The sequence below is a fragment of the Chenopodium album genome, chromosome 8 (genome assembly GCF_948465745.1).
Source record: "Chenopodium album chromosome 8, dcCheAlbu1.1, whole genome shotgun sequence".
NCBI classification, from domain to species: Eukaryota; Viridiplantae; Streptophyta; class Magnoliopsida; order Caryophyllales; family Amaranthaceae; genus Chenopodium; species Chenopodium album.
In genome coordinates, this window is record NC_137841.1 from 40064869 (window position 1) to 40087788 (window position 22920).

The 22920-nt window shown below is 37.8% G+C and overlaps 1 non-coding gene across 1 annotated transcript; it reads left to right on the plus strand.

Annotated features, from left to right (window-relative positions):
• The first annotated feature begins 259 nt into the window (after nucleotides 1–259).
• On the plus strand, nucleotides 260–366 carry LOC145557061 (small nucleolar RNA R71). Its single transcript, XR_014092139.1, has one exon. It is a non-coding gene; the product is annotated as a small nucleolar RNA R71 (small nucleolar RNA).
• Nucleotides 367–22920: the final 22554 nt, after the last annotated feature.

Sequence of the window (22920 nt, forward strand, 5' to 3'; positions counted from 1 at the left end):
CAGTAAGATTATCTAATTTTTGACAAATAGACGTTAATTGAGCTTGCAAAAAGGATACGGAATCGACATTATGTTTTCCTTTATTTCAAACCCTCTCGAATTCCCGTATTGGGAATTGTGCATTGCCATGTCTTTGATAACCTGTCCTGCATCGTCCACATTTAAATTCATGAACCTCCCACTGGCTGCAGAATCTAGAACTGATCTAGAAGAATTTCCAAGTCCATTGTAGAATGCTTGGATCAATTCCCGTTGTGCTAGATTGTGGTGGGGGCATTCTCTCTTTAGATCCTTGAACCTCTCCCAAGCCTCATATAGCGTTTCGTCGGCCTCTTGAGCGAAATTCTGAATAGCACTCCTTAATACCGCTGTTCTCTCTACAGGATTATAATTATTATAGAAATTCCAAGCAAGAGTTACCCAGTCAGTAATACCAAGTGCAGTTCTATTCAAACGATTAAACCATAATTTAGCTTTGCCACATAATGAAAAGGGAAAAAGAATCTCCCTGATTTGGTCCTGCGTGACTCCGACTTATCTAATGGTGTTACAATATTGGCAGAAATCTGCGATGTGAAGATTGGGATCTTCACCCTTAGGTCCACTGAATTGCTTCCTCTCTATCATAGTGATAAATTGGGGCTTGATTTCAAACTAAACTCCAACTAGCGCCGGAGTGGGAGTAAGGTGCGGGAAATCTGTGAGCTTCGGCTGCGAGTAGTCACTGAGTTTATTCTGGGCCGTCGTCTCTGATTTTGAATCTGAAGGAATTTCTGTGTCACTAGAATTAGAGGGAGGATCTCTTCGACTGTTGTCCTCCTCGGAAGCCGCCAGAATTTGTCTATAGATTTTCCTTTGCCTATGAAAAGAGCGCTCGATATCAGGATCGAATGGGATGTAGCCTGGTCTGGAACACCTGGGCATAAACAAGGAACTAAAAGACAAATATGAGAATTGCCTCAAAGAACTAACGTTCTCTGATACAAAAGGGGATAATATAGACTACAAAACATAATCCGAAAATAAAAATAATATCGTTTCCCCGGCAACGGCGCTAAATTTTGAAAGGGTAAAGTCGTATCCCCTAATCAAAAGTAATTACCTAAGTCCTCTAACTAAAGTAGATAGGGAAGTAGGGTCGAATCCACAGGGAAACAAGTCTTTCTACTCCTAATTAATTATTATAATCTAAATTATCGAGGTAACCAATATAGTTATAAATAAAGTCTATACTACAAAGAATAAGATCTGAGGAAATAAAATAGGGAGAAATTAAATATTTAAAGACCTAGGGCATAGGTTCACTAATAAACAATAATCCATGGCAAATCATAATAAGCAATCATCAAGCATTGATTAATCAGATTATAAAGGGCTTTCGCTACATATTATAATCACAAATTCAGGAATTAAAATAGAAATCCTCCCCAGCGGAGTTGCCAAAAACTGTAGGGAATAATTTCAAGCAATAACCCCTAGTTTGAACCCCACTGTGATCATACACTAAAGTACAGTGGCGTCCAAAAGGGAAGAAGATAGAGCAGAAGAATCGCCAACAAGTTTTAGGAACTTGTAAACCGTTCACGAGGTGAAGGTTACACCCCTTAACGATCCAAGAGATCGCCAACTCCATAAGGTCTTGAAGCAAATAAGGGTTCGGGGATGGAGGTACAAATCCAACCTAAAAGAGATTGAACCTCCCCTAATAATAGGCCTCTACTTTATTCTAATCGTATTCATGTGTGCTTCTTGACTAACATGCAATCAATATGATTAACCCTAAACCTCTTTATCTATGTTGGTTGAATTTTAATGCACAAATAGATCTATTATTGGCGATCACTTGAATTATAATCACAATTAACCCTAACAAGATTATTAAATATCTTATATAAGGGTGATTACAAATACCAATTCCCTTTAAACATGCATATAAGGTGTGATCAAGCAATAACAATAAATATATCAAGCAACATAAAAATAAAATTATAATAATCATAACAATAATAATTAAAATAATCAAAATATAATCATCATAAATTATGACAATCATAATTAATAATAATAATAATCATGTTAAAGCATAGCAAGATCCTTGGCATGATACTAACAAGATTAATAACAAACCCTAGCATGTCACTAAGCAATAAAAATCATATCTTTAACCCTAACATGATACTAACAATCATAAATATTAGGAAGCACATAGGAAGCATCGTAATAATCATATTTAATGTTAAATTTACCCTAAACATGATACTAGGAATCAAAATAACAATCTAAACATGATTTCTACATCATAACATCAATAAAAACTATTAAATTACTTACTTTGATGCCTCGTACCTCTTTCTAATCACAAAATACACACGTTAGTAACTTCAAGGAAAATAATAAACAAAACAATTAAATTAAATAATGGAAAGAGAGATTTGGGACCAAACCCTCAGAAATTAAGCCTTTCACGTTTAGGGCGAAGGCAACTTCAAATATGGCTAGGTTTTTCTAGATCTAATGAATGCGGAATTTTGTATGTAAATGCTAGTTCAGAAAAAGAGAGAGATAGAGAGTAATCAAGAAAATCTTGATGAGAATTGGTGAAAATAGAGAGAATCGGTTGAAATTGGTTATCGAAAACAGAGTTTTTAATACGTTATTTATAGAAAAATCAGCAAAAGAGATAAAATTATCAAAACAGTGTCTTGTGCACAAAAAACAGAACCAGCGCCAACGCTTGCTGTTGGCACCAGGCGCCAACACTAGCGCCAGGCGCCAAGCGTAGCGCCAGGCGCAAAGCGTAGCACCAGGCGCTACAGCTGGCGTTTGGCGCTGATTCAGAAAATCATGCGTTTTCTTAAAATCAGATAAAAATTGCCGTACAGGAGGATAAAATCGTATTTCCCTCAAAAAATGCTCTTTGATTTTAATTAAAACTCTGAAAAGTCAACAAAAGTCAATTTATCAATGCTAATTGAATTAGGAATGACAAGAACCTTCTAGAAGAATCTAGAAGACTAAAACCATAATTGCATTAGGAATGATAAATCTATATTAGCCTCCCCTAGATCATTGGGCCGCATATAAGGCTCAAACCGAGCCCAGTTTAGTAAATTAGCCATAACTTCCTCAATATTCATCGGAGATGGGCTTATAATATATCGTTGGAAAGCTCTTGTCAAGCCCCATCCAACTACACTATTATTGGACCCATATCATGGACCAACCAAACTGGGTTAGCTGTTTTCTTAAAATAAGTTTTCAAAAACAGAGAGATGAGAAAAGAAATTAAAACTATCCGCAACACTAGACTTTCCACACTTTCACTTCATTCGATTATGATTCGACGTGAAAGGTACTCATCACCGAGTTTGGTTTTTGGGGAGACACAAATGGGTGTCTACAGAAGCCCCCACTTTGACTGAGTTTGGAGAAACACAAGTTTTGAAAACAAAAGTCAAAGTATCGATAGGGACAGAGAATGATTCAGAACGTTATGCGATTCTAAGCCACTCTTGTAACGTCAATACCTGCAAAAATAGCGTTAGTTAAACAGATAAGAGAGTTAAGAAACGTGTATCTTGCACCGTCGAGCACACGTCTCTTAAAGTAACCGATTTGCTGCTGCTTTGCCGTTGTTTTGATGACCTCCTACCAAGAGAATGCCATCCCGCTTGAAAATTGTTACGCTTGCAACTGCTTCCAATCTAGAAGACTTCTTCGCCTGAAACGATCCTCCTCCGCTTTGATAATATTCCACGTCCAAAGGAATACTATCGAAGATTGCTTCGCTTGAAACAATCCTCATCCGCATTGATAATATTCCACGTCCAAGGGAATACTATCGAAGATTATTTCGCTTGAAACAATCTTCATCCGCATTGATAATATTCCACGTCCAAGGGAATACTATCGAAGATAACTTCACTTGAAATCATCCCCTTCCGCTTTGTGACCATCTTCCACGTCTAAGGGAACACGATCGAAGACAACTTTGCCTGAAATAACCTTCAGTTGCTTTTTTGACAACTTTCCACAATCTATGGAACGCCATCTTGCTGCTTGTTTTGACGATCTTCCGCAATCTAGGGAACGCCGTCGATCAATGTTGCTACATCTCGAGCCTTTTCTTAAATCATAGTGACAACCTATCCAATCATAGCAAAAGTCGTCGAAGACCGCCTCATCATGAACCGCTCTTCTCATATCTTGGTGACAACCTCCACAATCTTAGCGAACGCCGTCGAAGACCGCCCATCTCGTGCTATCTTCTCAAAATCTTGGGTGACAACCTCCACAATCTTAGCGAATGCCGTCGAAGACCGCCCATCTCATGCTATCTTCTCAAATCTTGGGTGACAACCTCCACAATCTTAGCAAATGCCGTCGAAGACCGCCCATCTCGTGCTACCTTCTCAAATATTTGGTGACAACTTCCACAATCTTAGCGAACGCTGTCGAAGACCGCGCATCTCGTGTTATCTTCTCAAATCTTTGGTGACAACATCCACGATCTTAGCGAATGCTGTCGAAAATAACTTTACTTGAAGTCATCCTCAGTTGTTGTGATAATATTCCGAAGAAAAATTTCCGAAGACCAACTCTTGCCGATCTCTAAAGCTCGCTTGAACTTTACTTCCGTTAAAACCAGTATGTCGGCGTCTCCGTGATGAGCCAATTCTTAGGCGCTTTAAGCTAAGTGAGACGATCTTTCATCAGGTCGATCACTTATTTCGATTGTAATCAAACCGACTACTTAATCATGTCAAATTGCTCATAGGGGCTAACTGGCATACCAAGGAACCCGAAATTGTTGTATGAGGTCGAAATCACCTTTCTGACAGGCTTCGAACTCTGTTGCTGCTGAAATATCTCTGGCGCTAAGAATTGACACTGTGATCTAATGTCAAGCGCTGAAATCTATTTCCAGACGCTAAATGTTTTCGTCTGGCGATGGGGTAGGGTATTCCCTGTTCTGCTGCACCTGTATTTATTTTTTACTATAGAACTTTGCCAATTTCTTTAATCATCTTAGGGTTGACGTAAGGCTTAATGTCGCTTTACTCATTAACTTGACACGACTCAAGGTATAAACTTGACTCTCTGTGATTAACTCGAGGTTGACTCTACTCAAAGTGAAATGACACGTGTGACTCGTGACCCGTGTGTGCATAATGTTGATTATGCAACTCGAAAATGCAAAAAGCAAAAATTTTCCGTCATTTTTGTTGAGGGTACCGACTTTCACACGGAAAAGAAAGACGCAAAAAAGAATCAAAGTTTTTGAAGGTTCATGTTGAATGAGCTTAATCAAATATATGCGTTTGATGCTGTCTCTCAAGGTGCTAAGATTAATCCATCCTAGGCTATCTCAAAGATTAATCCATCCTAGGCTATCTCAATGGTTGACTCAATGATGAAAGTATTTGAGTAACTTAGGCACGGAGGCTAAGCACTTCATACATCGTGATGCAATGACAATTATAATTGATATGACAAGGCATGCTTTAGCGTTAAGATTTCATGACAAAGGGTTCCTAAGGGAAGTATAGTTGGTCATGTATCTGTGATGTGTGTGAAAGTGACACTAAAGCTAGGCCGCAAAGGCTAAGTGTGTGGAAAGATATTATTTGTTAAAAGAGTCAAATGGTGGTGACTCTTAGGCTAGATAAGCTAATAATGTAGGGATCAAGCCCCCAAGTCTAACTCTACATGAATAGGGATGAGCATAGGAGATCCCTTGATATGATCATGGTATGTGTGCGTGAATTTGAATATGAATGCATGTTTATTACGGCCGCACCTCGATGTGAGGTTGCCTACGTATCCATTAGGAATCAGGCCGAACGTAGCTCTAGCCAAACCTCGCACAAGTGTATGTATACCTTAAAAAGGTCTTTTAAGGTTGTAACGTGGTTAAGTTAAAGGTTAAAGAAGAAGGGGATAAAGGCTCAAGACCCTCGATAAGCCCCAAAGGTGTGCAACCTTGCTTTTGAATCATTAGATTTTTATACTTGAGTTTCTACTCTTTTTTTAGCTCTCTTTTATCTTTTGCTTTAGCATCTATTTTATTTTTATAAGTGTGGGCAATCCCGATCATGCGGTCTATCACTCACTTGGCATTCATGTTTCTTAGGCACGGTACCGAGCACTCGATAAGAGACGCAATCTGAGACGTGTTCATATCAAAGACATGTTTATGTCAATGACATTGGAACACTTGCCCTTAGTTACACTTATATTTTTTTTTTTTCTTATTATTTTTTGATATTTTGAAATCACTCAAGCTTTTTTTAAATTGCATAAGTTGCACACTATCCCATCCCAAGATTAGATAGATATGGGTTGAAAAATGAAAGGTATATCGTTAGACGAGGCTCAAAGTGGTTTATGAAGAAAGGATTGTAAATTTGAAAGGTGAAAGGAGATATGATGTGGCTACAAGGGGTGCCTCAAATCATTGGTATACCTTGTTCTTAGTTCGACATGGATTTTGTTTTTGTTTTATGCAATATAATGAAATGATCTTATATAAGGAAATAAATGCTCATTTTATTAAAAGAAAATATATAATGATCCTACAAAATAAATCTAAGGAGAATAAAAAAAGTGCCTATGCTAGACTTATTGGGGAAAGGGTGAATAAAAAAGAAATAGAAAAAAGAGGTCACGAAATCTTGTCGTTGAATCTCGCCTCTTGTCTTTTGTTGTTTCCTTTATCATCACTCGCTCTTCTTGTTAACTGGAGGTATGGGAAGCTTGTTATTATCAATCAAATGTTGGATACCCTCCTTTAGCTTCCAACAGCTCTCAGTAGCATGACCCCTACCTTGATGGTACTTGCAGTGTTCGTCTGGATTCGAACTAGGAAATCTCTTTTTAGGAGCGGGATCTTGAATAGGTCCAATGGGAGTAATGAGTCCTTTTGCATGGAGTCGATCGAAGGCAGTATCGTAGCTCATCCCAGTGGGGGTGAAGTCTTTCCTTAGTTGCTTCTTAGATCCTTGGTTATCTATGGCTAAAACTTCACTGAGATCAAAGGTACTAACATGGTTACTAGAGTGGGCGTTTTCGGAAGATGAAGGATTGTCGTTCTTCTTTCCTTTCCAGCCACCGTGGTTACTATTCTAAGTAGATTTTTGCTTTGCGAGGTCATCTTCGATTTCAATTCCGATGTCATAAACGACCTTGAAAGTATTCAGATTGTGTTAATATTTAAAATGCTTCGAATACTTCTCTTGGAGATTCTTGATAAACATCCTCACAGATTCTTTTTCAGTGGGCGCCTCAATCATCTTAGCGGAAGTTTCCCTCCATTTATTAAAGAAAGAAGTAAAGCCTTCATTCTCTTTTTGTCTTAGCATCTCAAGTTGTCTATGATCGGTTTCAACTTATATATTGCACTTGTACCTATCAACGAAAGCGTTTATTATCGATTCCCAGGTAGAGGTTTTCTCTTTGTCAAGAGAGAAGTACCATTGTTGGAAAACGGTTTCAAGAGATAGTGAGAACAGAGAGGGGAAAACCTTCTTATCGATACCCTTAATGTTCATTATGGTTTCGAAAGCTCTTAGATGGAAGTAAGGGTTATCTGTTGCCTTGAATTTAGGGATGTCAGTGGCGTTGAACTTATGCGGAAGAAGTTCCTTATCCAGCGAGACCCCTTGTGAACTCATGCCCTGAAATTTATAGTCACTGGATAACTTTCTCAAACTTTCTTGCATAAGGTTCATTTGTTGTTGCTTCACAGGGTCATCAATTTTGAGGGTTGAAGCCTTTAACACCTCAGTCACGTCATTCAATTGACTCCTAAGTTCATTAACTTCCTCTTGACTTGCCATTATCTTTTTAGCCTTCCTCTTTTGACGAATTGGTTTATCAAAAAGTGAAACTCGAATAAAGAGGTTGTCCTTGATTAATCACCCTTCTCTCCTCGACCAAGTACTGTGGAAAAGGAATTTGGGGATATTCGTTATTAATTATTTAACTTAAACTTTATTCGACATGCAATGGATGGAGGAAATATAGAAAGATTGGCATAAAATGTTAAGAAAAATGATGTAGACGGAGGGATATGGAAAATTAGGAATAGAATGTGCTCCCAACTCAAATGACGGAAAGACCGACTCATGCATGAACCTAAGACATGGTCATGGTGACATATACTCAAAGTGTGTGCTAGGACTAGTGAGTGTAGGTGACATGTTGAGACTCGTGTCATGACTATGTGGCTAGACTATGTGACTAGACTCAATTAATGACTCGACAAGGTATTATTTACAGCGAAAATTAACCGAATTAATTAGCAAACTGGTTAATTAGACACTAGACGATGACTCGACCAATAATCCAAACTGTCGGCAAAACGACAGGACTGGCGTCGCATTGTGTAGCGTAGCGCCAGAAGACAGAGTTGTCGCCAGGCGCCACACTCCAAAAAGTGGCGCTACAGTCCAGACTTTGGCACCAATGCTAGAGCTTCAATCTGGGACTATTTTCGGTGTTATTAATCAACAGGGGTATGCCTAAAGTCGTACTAGGTCAATTCTGATTAAAATATTAGACTTTATTTACTCAAATCAATTAATCAATTAATTAATTAGGCAAAGTTCTTTAAGTCATTAATTTATTTAATCTCAACACAAGTCAAACAAACGATTAAGAAAACATAGAGTATATGCACAACAAATAATGCACAATTAGTCAAGTAGGCACAATATGATGCAATGAGTTTGCAACCTAACCATGGCTCTAGTTCTCTAAAGTTCGGGATATGGGTTAGTCAATAGAGGGTCCATGGTTAATTGTCCGGATGCACCGCGCGGAAGCCTAACCGTGAACGGTTGGCTCGAGTGGATGGGACACCTCGAGTTTTAGAAAAAACTTGCTTCCATGGTTTGGTGAATTCAACATTCTCGGATGTACCCTTTGTTGCTCAGAGCGTTAAATCAGATAGATGGAGCATGAATTCCTAGAGGGTTATGTCCATATGTTGAACACATATGGGTTTCAGAAAAGTGAGAAAAAATTCAATCAGGAAGTAGGATCGAGCAAACAATAAAAAAAACTAGTCGAAATTAGAACGCATATTTCTGGCTCGGTATTGGAAGAATTTAGCGCCAGCAAACAGAGACTGGCGCCAGGTTTTAGTTGTAGCGCCTGGCGCCAATGCAGGCGTCTGGCGCTACAGTTAAAAATCTGGCACCAGTGCTCTAGCCCCTGGCGCTAATTCCTACATGCCTCAGCAGCTTTCTGTGCTCGATAAAATTTTCCAGTTTCACGCAGTGTTATTTCGATCCTAGTTGTGAAAGATATTTCTCAAATTTCCTATGTGTAAAATCCTATGTTTTTAACTCATTACGGATGGTCTTTCCAATGAGATCTTTTTTATGCATATGACAATAATGTTAATCAAAATTACACACATGAAATACTTAGAACGTTTCGAGTCTCATCCACTCATTCTAAATCATTGTCGAAACAAATTCAGGAATTAAAATAGAAATCCTCCCCAGCGGAGTCGCCAAAAAGTGTAGGGAATAATTTCAAGCGTTAACCCCTAACTTGAACCCCACTGTGATCCTACACTAAAGTACGGTGGCATCCAAAAGGGAAGAAGATAGAGCAAAAGAGACGCCAACAAGTTCACGAGGTGAAGGTCACACCCCTTAACGATCCTAGAGATCGTCAACTCCATAAGGTCTTGAACCAAATAAGGGTTCGGGGATGAAGGTACAAATCCAACCTAAAAGAGATTGAACCTCCCCTAATAATAGGCCTCTACTTTATTATGATCGTATTCATGTGCGCTTCTTGACTAACATGCAATCAATAGGATTAACCCTAAACCTGTTTATCTATGTTGGTTGAATTTTAATGCACAAATAGATCTATTATTGGCGATCACTTGAATTATAATCACAATTCACCCTAACAAGATTATTAAATATCTTATATAAGCGTGATTACAAATATCAATTCCCTTTAAACATGCATAAAAGGCGTGATCAAGCAATAACAATAAATATATCAAGCAACATAAAAATAAAATTATAATAATCATAACAATCGCAATTAAAATAATCAAAATATAATCATCATAAATTATGACAATCATAATTAATAATAATAATAATCATGTTAAAGCATAGCAAGATCCTAAGCATGATCCTAATAAGATTAATAACAAACCCTAGCATGTCACTAAGCAATAAAAATCATATCTTTATCTCTAACATGATACTAACAATCATAAATATTAGGAAGAACATAGAAAGCATCGTAATAATCATATTTAATATTAAATTCACCCTAGACATGATACTAGGAATCAAAATAACAATCTAAACATGATTTCTACATCATAACATCAATAAAAACTATTAAATTACTTACTTTGTTGCCTCGTACCTCTTTCTAATAACAAAATACACACGTTAGTAACTTCAAGGAAAATAATAAACAAAACAATTAAATTAAAAAATGGAAAGAGAGATTTGGGACCAAACCCTCAGAAATTAAGCCTTTCACGTCTAAGGCGAAGGCAACTTCGATTATGGCTAGGTGTTTCTAGATCTAATGAATGCGGACTTTTGTATGTAAAAGCTAGTTCAGAAAAAGAGAGAGAGAGAGAGTAATCAAGAAAATCTTGATGAGAATTGGTGAAAATAGAGAGAATCGGTTGAAACTGGTTATTGAAAACGGAGTTTTTAATATGTTATTTATAGAAAAATCAGCCAAAGAGATAAAATTATCAAAACAGAGTCTGGTGCACAAAAAACAGAACCAGCGCCAACGCTGGCTGTTGGCGCTAAGCGCCAACACTAGCGCCAGGCGCCAAGCGTAGCGCCAGGCGCTACAGCTGGCGTTTGGCGCTGATTCAGAAAATCACGCGTTTTCTTAAAATCATATAAAAATTGCCGTACATGAGGATAAAATCGTATTTCCCACAAAATATGCTCTTTGATTTTAATTAACACTCTGAAAAGTCAACCAAAGTCAATTTATCAATGCTAATTGAATTAGGAATGACAAGAACCTTCTAGAAGAATCTAGAAGACTAAAACCATTCCTTATTGCATTAGGAATGATAATTCTATATTAGGCCCTCCTTTAGATCATTGGGCCGCATATAAGGCTCAAACCGGGCCCAGTTTAATAAATTAGTCATAACTTCCTCAATATTCATCGGAATTGGGCTAATAATATATCGTTGGAAAGCTCTTGTCAAGCCCCATCCAACTACACTATTATTGGACCCATATCATGGACCAACCAAACTGGATTGGCTATTTTCCTAAAAATATGTTTTCAAAAACAGAGAGAAGAGAAAAGAAATTAAAACTATCCGCAACACTAGACTTTCCACACTTTCACTTCATTCGATTATGATTCTACGTGAAAGGTACTCATCACTGGGTTTGGTTTTTGGGGAGACACAAATGGGTGTCTACAGGTATACACACACTTCTGCGAGGTTCGGCTAGAGCTACGTTCGGCCTGATTCCTAACGGATATGTAGGAAATCTCACATCGAGGAGCGACCGTAATAAAAATGCATTCATATTTACGTTAATAATAGTTCATATCAAGGGATCTCCAATGCTCATCCCAATTCATGTAGAGCTAGACTTGAGGGATTTATCCTTACATTATTAGTCTACCCAGCCTAAGAGTCACCACCATTTGACTCTTTTCAATATATTTTTCCACACACTTAGCCCTTGTGGCCTAACTTTACTGTCAATATTACACACATCCAGATACAAGTGATGAGTGTCATTTATGGCACTCATAAAGTAGTATTTTAGGATGTTTTCTCCTTATTTTTCATGGTTTTCTTTTATGATTTTGGTCTTTTACCCTTTAGTTTCTCTATTTCTTCTTTCTTTGTCTTTTACTTCCTTTATGTGGTTTTCTTCGTGTTTCTCTTTTATATTGCTCATTTTCTCTTCTATTTTCTCTCTTTTGTTACTTTTGTAGGTGCTTAAGGAGTTAGCTTCGCAAAGGAATCAAGAGGAGAAAAAAGAGTTAAGCAAAGGAGATTTAAGCCTCTTGGAGAGGGCTTGGAGAGGGCTCGGAGAAGGCGCTCTACATCTTTTCGTTGCTGTGGGCGCGTGTTTTCGCGGGTAAAGTACATCAACTTGATGAATTTTTGCTAGGAACATTTCGCGCCTTGGCCGCGGTCTACCGCAGGCGCGAAGAATATTGAGAGACCGCTCCAGTTAGAGAGATTGCGGCCCCCCTGTCTTCACTTGGAATAGGGCATATGTCACGCCCTTAGCCGCGGGCGGTGGTGTCTTCTCCGTGTCTTCTCGCGGGTCTTGCCTAGATTGCCCGCGGAGTTAGTTATGGGTTCCGTACCCATTTCTCCGCGCCCGCGGGATATTCTTGGTGAGGGCGCGACCCGACAGCTTTTCTTCTGTGTCTATAAATACTCTTGTAAATCCTTTTGAAGGAAAACTTTTAGATTATATTTCATTTGCTTAGTTTTTAGAGAGAGAAACTAAAGAGAAGTTAGAGAGAGAGTAGAGATTGTAATTCTTGGATTTGATTTGTGTTTCAACATGCTTCTTTAATAAAGTTTGGATTTCTTCTTCATATCAATGAAAGTTTGTGAGATTTCTTTCCTTTGAATTTACTTCAATTGCAATTTTCTTTAATGCTTGAGTGTTTTGTTTGGATTTTGATTTAGATTTGAGAATTTGTTGATTGATTGATTTTTCCTTTTGATTTAGCTTGAAATGAATTTGTTTTGTCTTTCAATTTCACCATGATTGGTGAGTAGATTAGTTGTTAGGGAGAAGGGGAAGCATGCTTGATTGATGGTTTTTTCTAGTTAATGATCATTGATTGATTAAATTGTTACAATTAAATTGGTTGACAAAGTTGTGCATGTGATTAATTAGACTATGAGTGATCAACCTATAAGATTAATACAGATCGCATTGCAATTTTCAATGACATGAACCCTTGATTTGAGAATTGCTTTAATTGATTGAATTTTATTGTGATTCTCCTTGTTAACCATTCATAGTGAACCCTAGCTTGGTTTATAGGAGATAACCTTTGAATTCCTTTGATTGCAACTATTGTTTTTCCCTTAAAATGTTTAAATCAATTGAGTGGTCTATCAATTAGCATTATTGATGCGCTTGCTTGTGGAATCTATATCCCTAGTGTTTAGCATATTGATTGAATTCTTTGATTCGTCTTGATTCATGGTATCCTAGTTACCAACCTCAACCATTGATATTCTTTGATTTAGCTTGACAATATACTATAGCATGGTTCCTATTCATTCCTTTGGGTTCGACCCTTGACTTACCGCATACTTGTATAAGGTTTGTTAAGTGTTTATAAATTTAGTTTGACCAAGGGAGAATTAGATGACGACCTAGTTTTACCCCTTGTCAAAATGGCGCCATTACCGGGGAATGACATTGGTGTTTTGTTATAGTTGTTGAGTCCATTTCATTCTAAAAAAAAACTAAAAGATTTTTCTTTTTAAGGCTACACTTGTAGCCGTGCTACTAATCATTTCCTTTGAGTTCTAAGCATAGAGCATGTGGTCATTCACTCGTGCCATTTGGTCTGGAGATTGAGAGGACTATTACGAGATTAAGGGTTGCCAGGCGATCTTTTATCTCTAGCATTTCAAGTTAGAAAGAACAGCAACAAGAGGAACAAGCAAGAATGGGAAAGAATCCGAGAGTGGCATTGAAAGAATTGGGGATTCTTGGTGCATATAGATTTGAGAGTGGAATTGCTCCACCTACAACACCAACAAATGATTTTGAAATTAGGCCACAGAAAAATTATCTACAGAGTTAGGAGTAGTAGTAAGGTTTTCTAATTTTTGACAAATAGACGTTAATTGAGCTTGCAAAAAGGATACGGAATCGACATTATGTTTTCCTTTATTTGCAAACCCTCTCGGATTCCCGTATTGGGAATTGTGTATTGCCATATCTTCAATAACCTGTCCTGCATCGTCCATATTTAAATTCATGAATCTCCCACTAGCTACAGAATCTAAAACTGATCTAGATGAATTTCCAAGTCCATTGTAGAATGCTTGGATCAATTGCCACTGTGCTAGATTGTGGTGGGGGCATTCTCTCTGTAGGTCCTTAAACCTCTTTCAAGCCTCGCATAAAGTTTCGTCGGCCTCTTGAGCAAAGTTCTGAATAGCACTCCTTAATACAGTTGTTCTCTCTGCAGGGTAATATTTATCATAGAAATTCAAAGCAAGAGTTTCCCAGTCAGTAATACCAAGGGAAGTTCTATTCAAACCATTAAACCATAAATTAGCTTTGCCACATAATGAAAAGGGAAAAAGAATCTCCCTGATTTTGTCCTGCGTGACCCCGGCTTGTCTAATGGTGTTACAATACTAGCAGAAAGCTGCAATGTGAAGATTAGGATCTTCACCCTTAGCTCTAATAAATTGCTTCCTCTCTATCATAGTGATAAATTAGGGCTTGATCTCAAATTGAACTCCATCTAGAGCCGGAGTGGGAGTAAGGTGCGGGAAATATGTGAGCTTCGGCTGCGAGTAGTCACTGAGCTTCTTTTGGGCCGTCATCTCTTATTCTGAATCTGAAGGAATTTATGCGTCGCTAGAATCAGAGGGAGGGTCTCTTCGATTGTTGTCTTCCTCAAAACCCGCCAGAATTTGTCTATAGATTTTCCTTTGCCTATGAAACAAGCGCTCGATCTCAGGATCGAATGGAATGTAACCTGATCTGGAACACCTGGGCATAAACAAGGAACTAAAAGAAAAATATGAGAATTTTCTCAAAGAACTAACGTTCTTTGAGTCAAGAGGGGATAATCTAGACTACAAAAATAATCAGAAAATAAAAATAAAATCGTTTCCCCGGCAACGGCGCCAAAATTTAACAGGCTCAAGTCATATTCACCTAACAAAAAAATAAAACCTAAATCCACTAACTATGTAGATAGGGAAGAAGGGTCGAACCATAGGGAAACAAGTCAATTTACTCCTAATTAAATAAATGCAATCTAAATTATCAAGTAACAAGTTTGTTTTAAAGAAAAGGTAATTAAATGCTAAAGGTAAGAGTAGGAAGGGAATAAAAAAGATGTAAATAAATAAAGGAAAACCTAGGGCATAGGTTCACTAATAAACAATATTTCAGGGCAAATCATAATAAGCAATCATCAAGCATCAATTAATCAGATTATAAAGGGATTTTGCTACTGTAGGGAATAAATTTCAAGCGTTAATCCCCTTGCTTGAACCCCACTGTGATCATATACTAAAGTACGGTGGCGTCCAAAAGGGAAGAAGATAAAGCAAAATAGTCGCCAACAAGTTTTAGGAACTTGTAAATCGTTAACATGGTGAAGGTTACACCACCTAAACGATCCAAGAGATCGTCAACTCCATAAGGTCTTGAACAAAATAAGGGTTCGGGGATGAAGGTACAAATCCAACCTAAAAGAGATTGAACCTGCCCTAATAATAGGCCTCTACTTTATTCTGATCGTATTCATGTGCACTTTCTGACTAACATGCAATCATTAGGTTTAATCCTAAACCTGTTTATCTATGTTGGTTGAATATTAATGCACAAATAAAACTATTATTGGCGATCACTTGAATTATTATCATATTAAATCTAACAAGATTATTAATTATCCTATTAAGCGTGATTACAAGTACAAATTATCTTTAAACATGTATAAAAGGCGTGATCAAACAATAAACAATAAAATCATCGAGCAACATAATAATAATCAATATCATGATAATAACAATCATCATAACACTAATCAAAATAATAATTATAAAAATAATAATAATAATCATATTAATCATAATAATTATCATGTTAATCATAATAATAAGGAAATTTTAGAAAATAACACCACAAAAAAACACAAATTTTGATTATAACACCACAAAATTTAAAATTTTGCTTATAACACCACAAAAAAACTCACAAATTTGATTTCACCACCACTTAACGGATTCTTGGATGAAATCCGTTAGTGGGGCCATAATTTGACACGTGTCAATAGCCTATAGGTTTAAAAAATTGAATTAATAAAAAGAAAAAAATAATAAAAAAAAAAAAAGAAAATCCCTAACGCAGCTAGCTCCACCACCGGCGCCACCTTACCTCAGCCGCCGACACCGTAACCCAGGTCGCCGGCACCCATTTGCCTCCACCAAAACCGGCGAAACCACCCACGCTGCCGTATTTTGCCTTCCCCCTCTTCGAAAACCACCCACGTCGCCGAAATTCTCACCCGCACCAACCCAAAAACCACCGGCTTCGACGAAATCAACTCCCACACAACCCGAAAACCACCCACGTCGCCGAAATCCTCTCCCACACCATCATCGTCGCCGATTATCCTCTCTCTTACCCAAAATCGTCGTCGAAAACCACCCTCACATGAACCCTAACCCGTTTCCAGATTTCGAATTAAATCGGAGTTGGGGGTGAGGCCAAGCTGGGTACGGCGTTTAAGGATTAGAAAGGTGCGTCGTTCAGGTGGTCGGGGGTCGAGGGTGGTCGACTGGGCGAACCAGTAGCGGCGGTGGGCAGGAGAAACCGACGCCGGTGGTGAGTACGGTGGTTGGGTTTGGATTTTAGGGTTTTTAATTTTTTTTGTTTTTTTTATTTTTCTTTTTTTTAATCCAATATATATCTGACACGTGTACTTTGTGGGGCTCACTAACGATTTTTTGGATGGTGTTAGAAAGTGGTGGTGAAATCAAATTTTTTGGTTTTTTGGTGGTGTTACAATCAAAATTTTAAATTTTGTGGTGTTATAATCAAAATTTGTGTTTTTTTGTGGTGTTATTTTCTAAAATTTCCTAATAATAATAATTATCATAATCATAAATTATAATCACAATCAAAACAATTATAAAAAATAATCATAAATCATGTTAAAGCATAATAAAAATAGCAAGATTCTAGGCATGATACTAACGAGATTAATAACAAATCCTAGCATGTCACTAAGCAATAAAAATCAAATCTTTAACCCTAACATGATACTAACAATCATAAATATTAGGAAGAGAATAGGAAGTATTGTAACAATCATACTTAATATTAAAATTACCCTAGACATGATACTAGGAATCAAAATAACAATTTAAACATGATTTGTACATCATAATATCAATAAATCAATAAAGTACTTACTTTGATGTCTCGTACCTCTTTCTAATAACAAAATACACACATTAGTAACTTCAAATAAAATAATAATGAAACAATTAAATTAAATAATTGAAAGAGAGATTTGGGACCAAACCCTCAGAAATTAAACCTTTCACGTTTAGGGCGAAGGCAACTTCGAATATGGCTAGGTGTTTCTAGATCTTGCGAATGCGGAATTTTGTATGTAAAACAAGGTTTAGAAAAAGAGAAAGAGAGGAAGAGATGAATGAATGATTAAGGAAATCTTGATGAGAATTGGTGAATGAAAGAATAAGAATTGAAGAGAATGAGAGAGAATTGAAAATTGGTTGTAGGTGAATGAAAACGGAGCTTTTACGTCGTTATTTATAGAGAAAATCAGCCAAAAAGATAAAATTAACAAAACAGAGTATTGGCGCACGTGAAACAGAGCTGGCGCCAACATTAGGCTATTGGCGCCAGCACTGTTTTTGACGCGCTTTCTCAAATCAGATATATTTTGCCGTACAGGAGGATAAAATCGTATGTTTTCCTCAAAAATGCTCTTTGATTTTAATTAAAACTCTGAAAAGTCAACAAGTCAATTTATCAATGCTAATTGAATTAGGAATGAAAAGAACTTTCTAGAAGAATCTAGAAGACTAAAACCATTCCTAATTGCATTAGGAATGATAAATCATATTAGGCCCTCCCCTAGATCATTGGGCCGCATATAAAGCTCAAATCGGGCCCAGTTTGGTAAATTGGTCATAACTTCCTCAATAGTCATCGGAATTGGGCTTATAATATATCGTTGGAAAGGTCTTTGCAAGCCCCATCCAACTACACTACTATTGGACCCATATCATGGACCAACCAAACTGGATTGGCTGTTTTCTTAAAATAAGTTTTCAAAAACAGAGATAAGAGAAAAGAAATTAAAACTATCCGCAACACTAGACTTTCCACACTTTCGCTTCATTCGATTATGATTTGACGCGAAAGGTACTCATCACTGGGTTTGGTTTTGGGGAGACACAAATGGGTGTCAACAGAAGCCCCCACTTTGACTGAGTTTGGAGAAACGCGAGTTTCGAAAATAAAAGTCAAAGTATCGATAGGGACGGAGAATGATTCAGAACGTTCTGCGATCCTAAATCACTCTTGTAACGCCGATACCTGCAAACTAGCGTTAGTTAAACAGATAAAAGAGTTAAGAAACGCGTATCTTGCACCGTCGAGCACACGTCTCTGAAAGTAACCGATTTGCTGCCGCTTTACTGTTGTTTTGATGACCTCCTACAAGCTAGAGAATGCCATCAGCTCGCTTGAAAACCGCTACGCCTGTAACTGCTTCCAATATAGAAGACTGCTTCGCCTGAAACGATCCTCCTCCGCTTTGATAATATTCCACGTCCAAGGGAATACCATCAAAGATTGCTTCTCTTGAAACAATCTTCATTCGCATTGATAATATTCCATGTCCAAGGGAATACTATCGAAGATTGCTTTTCTTGAAACAATCCCCATCCGCATTGATAATATTCCACGTCCAAGGGAATACTATCGGAGATTATTTCTCTTGAAACAAACTCCTTCCGCATTATGACCATCTTCCACGTCTAAGGGAATATGGTTGAGGGCAATTTCACTTGAAATTACCTTCAGTTGTTTGTGACAACTCTCCACAAGCTAGGGAATGCCGTCGAAGATATCCTCGCTTGAAGCCATCCTCATTTGATGCTTATTTTCCAAAGGAAACTACCGAGGATCTCCGCTTGTCGATCTTTAAATGCTCGCCTGAACTTTGCTCCTGCAATGCCTGTACGTCGGCGCTTCCGTTGCTTTAAACCTGTACGTCGATGCCCTTTTCTGCTTTTGAACCTGTATGTCAGTGCCTTTTGTCAATGAGCCAATGCTTAGGCGCTTTAAGCTAAGTGAGGCGATCTTTCATTAGGTCGATCACTTTACGTAATCAAGCCGATTACTAAAAATCATGTCAAATTGCTTAGAGGGGCTAACTGGCGTACCAAGGAACCCAAAATATATTGCAAAAAGATAGAGCAACCCTACCGAGTGGCTGAGTATTCTGGCGCTGCTGAAATTGTTTTGTATGTCAGAGGGAGCTGGTCCCCCTTTGGCGATCTTGCATGATCCTTGGGCGATGCTGTGTAGAGGAGCTACTGCCGTTGTTGGCTCCAGTTCCTGTACCGGCTGAGGATGTGGCGGTACGATTTTTCAGCTCTTATCTTTCGTTAAGTAGCCCCCAAATAATGCTCCACTGACTTGGTTTTGCTTTGTCCGGACGATGCTACTAAGTTCGTGCCACCTCGTATGTCTATCCACTACTAGGGGACATATAGGCCGATTGGGAGATGATTTCCTCGGCCGCGCTTCATAGAGTGGTCGATATCTTGCCACCAGACTCGAGTAAGCTTATTTATTTGCAAATTTTGTCCACGTATATTATGCATGTTTACTGACTTATTTCTTTGTCAGCTCTTGCGCGAGGTGATTTGTACCTGTGCTTTTTATTATTTGACTTTGTATAGAACTTTGCCTTTTAGTTAAACTCATTTTTTAGACATATTTTGTATATACATACTATTATGAGTTTATCATGTTTGCTATTATTATGTGCATGTTTGTGTGTGCAAGAAAAATGTGAAAAACAATTTTGCGCAAAAATTCCATCATTTTTATTATTGATGGAGGGTATCCGACTCTCTCCCTCAAAAAGAAAAATGAAAAAAGGAAAAGGCAAATAAAATGTTGGGTGTATAAAAACTTGAAAAATAAATAAATAAAATCCAAAAAAGAATAATATAATTAATATAATAGCTATACTAATTAAAAGTAGAATAAAAAAATGTTTAGAAAATATAATCGGGGCCGTAAAGTCATTAGTCGACTCGAATTTAAGGTAAAAACGCGATTTAAGAAAGCGCAGATGACGTAGCATATTGGCGCCAGCTGGCGCCACGAAATTGGGTGTAGCGCCAGGCGCTACACTTGGCGTGTGGCGCCAAGCTTTGGCGACTGGCGCCAATTGCAGAGTCTGGCGCCAATTGACGCTGTCTCCGTATTTCATCCTGATTAAAATTGTTCGTAATTTGTGTATAAATAGCCCCCTGCCTAGCCGATTCTTCTCATAATTTCAGCAAATAAAATAATTCTTGGCCTTAGGAAAATAATACCATGTCTCTAGTCACCAAACTTTTACTCAATACACCCATGAATGGTGTCGATCTCTTAATTCTAGAGACAGAAAAGAATTAGATTTGTTTCACTTGGGGGGAATTTATGGCATCAAAGGGGTAGATCTTGACCTAGATTTCATTCATACCGCTCTAGAATTTTGGAATGTTGATACTCATTGCTTTAGAATAGGGTATGATGAGATTAGCCCTTTGCCAGAAGAATTTGGTGCTAGTTTAGGCTTCTCTGCAATAGACCTCATAGTAATCCCTAGAGTAGATGCATATTATTACAAGGATTTTGAGCGCTTCTTCAATTTAAAAGAAAGGGATTTATCAAAAATAGTAGATGGCAACATAGTTAATTTGAAAGAATTTGTACGCCATTATTTTGATAAACCTCTTTCTGAGTCTTTTCATATATATAGAAGAAGGGCTTTTTTATTTTGCATGCTTAATCAATTTTTTCTTAGTAGTGGTAAAAATAATGAAGGTCAATCAATTATAACCAGCGTACTAGAACAAATTGAATCAGGGAGAAATCCGATGCCATTGATAGTTGGAGAGACCATGATTAGTCTCGATGAATTGAAAAGGAACCCAAAAGCACCTTTTCGCAGCTCTTCAATTTTATTACAGGTAGAAAAATAATATTGTTAATTACAGAAATCAAAAAATATATTTTTGTATTGTAATAATAATTTATTTGCATTGCAATTTTTTACAGATGTGGCTAATGGAAAGGCTAGAATTAATTATCCCTCCGGACAATATTGAGAAGTATACTCCCAATTGCTTCGTGAGGAGGAAGAAACGCTTCCCTAAAATTGGGCGCCATGGGTGGAGAAAGGTCTTCGAATCTCGCAATTTTGCTATCAAATGGGTCGTTCCGTGGTGGAAAATAGAAAAGATGGTTGGTGTCAACAAGCAACCTTTCTTCCGTCTTCCTAGTTTGTCTCGTATGACTTATTATTATCCCTGCAGGGTAAAAAGACAATAAGGCTTGCTTCAGAATATTCCTTCCGGGGATCTTCGTCCTCCCTATGAGTACCCTGTCTCTCAGGAAGTAGACAGATTTGATGCTTATTGGAGTGCTACACCTTTATGGGAAGTGATTACCCAAAAGGTTCCTCCTTCCTTGCCCAATGATGTGAAGAAATTGTTGCTGAAGAAACCTTCAAAGGATTCGAAGAAAAATCAGGGTAAAACTGATGTGAAGAGTCGTCTAGGCGACAGGGTGATTCCTGCCAAGGAACGCTTAGGTGAAAGAGTTGAATTCAAAACACCTGCAAATCTGCAATGCCTAGGAAGAAAAGTACTACAAAAGATAAGGGAAAAAGGAAAGCTGACACCACAGAGAAAAAAGCTTGGGTAGAAAAGAAGCATGGAGTCCTAGCTGGAGGGGAAACAATCTACTCTAAGATTCAATGTAGGTCCTCTAAAGGATGCCTACTAGCTAAGGTTATGGATGAGGAGGAAGAAGCAGACAAAAATTGGAAAAGGGCTAGGAAAGAAAAGAAAAATTAGGAGCATTGCTTAATTTCAAATTATTGGACTTAGTTTATATTTTTCATTCAAACTTAATTTATTTCAGCTTTATTAAAATTCCATCAACAATGTAATTTTATTTTATCAATGAAATTTTAGCTTTTAATTAAATTATTTACTTTAAATTGATTATATTAAAGCAATGAAAACCGAAAAAAAATTAATTTTCCAGAAATTCTGCGAGTACGGAAGTCGAAAATTTTTCAAAAAACACCGAAATTTGCCCAGAATTTGTCTGTGAATTGGCGCCGCTTATTTGCAACTGGCGCCTGCCAGGGAAGTCTGGCGCCAGGCGCCAGTTCCATCGGCTGGCGCTGATGGTTGTTGGCTGGCGCCAGACCAAAAATTCGAGAATTCATTGCCATCCATGTCAGTTAGTTTTGCCGCACCTCCTGACAGGATTGTTTTGACAATGTAGGGTCCAGACCAATTAGGTCTAAATTTTCCCCTTGAATTTAAAACATTTTTCCGTAGTGCTTTTAACACCAAGTCTCCTACTTTGATGTTTCTTGTCTTGACCTTCTTATTAAAATGCCTAGCCATGCGAGTTTGATAACACTGAGTGTGATGCAGAGCTTCCAGTCGTTTCTCATCGAGTATAATTAATTCTTCATATCTTGCCCTAGTCCATTCAACTTCATCGAGTTTACTCTCTAACGCAATGCGTAGAGATGGTATTTCTAGTTCCACAGGTTGTACGGCATCCATTCCATATACCAAGGAAAATTGTGTATTTCCTGTTAATGTGCAAATTGACGTGCGGTAACCCCACAATGCGAAGTGAAGTTTGTCAGGCCAATCCTTATAATTTTCCGTTATTTTTTCGATGATAGTCTTTAGGTTTTTATTAGCTGCCTCGACTGCTCCATTTGCTTGAGGTCTGTAAGGGGAAGAATGATGATGTTGAATGCCGTATTTTTGTAGCAATTCTTCACATTCGGCTTGAAAGTGACTTCCATTGTCACTTATCATTTCGTGTGGGACTCCATATCGACAAATAATATTTCTCT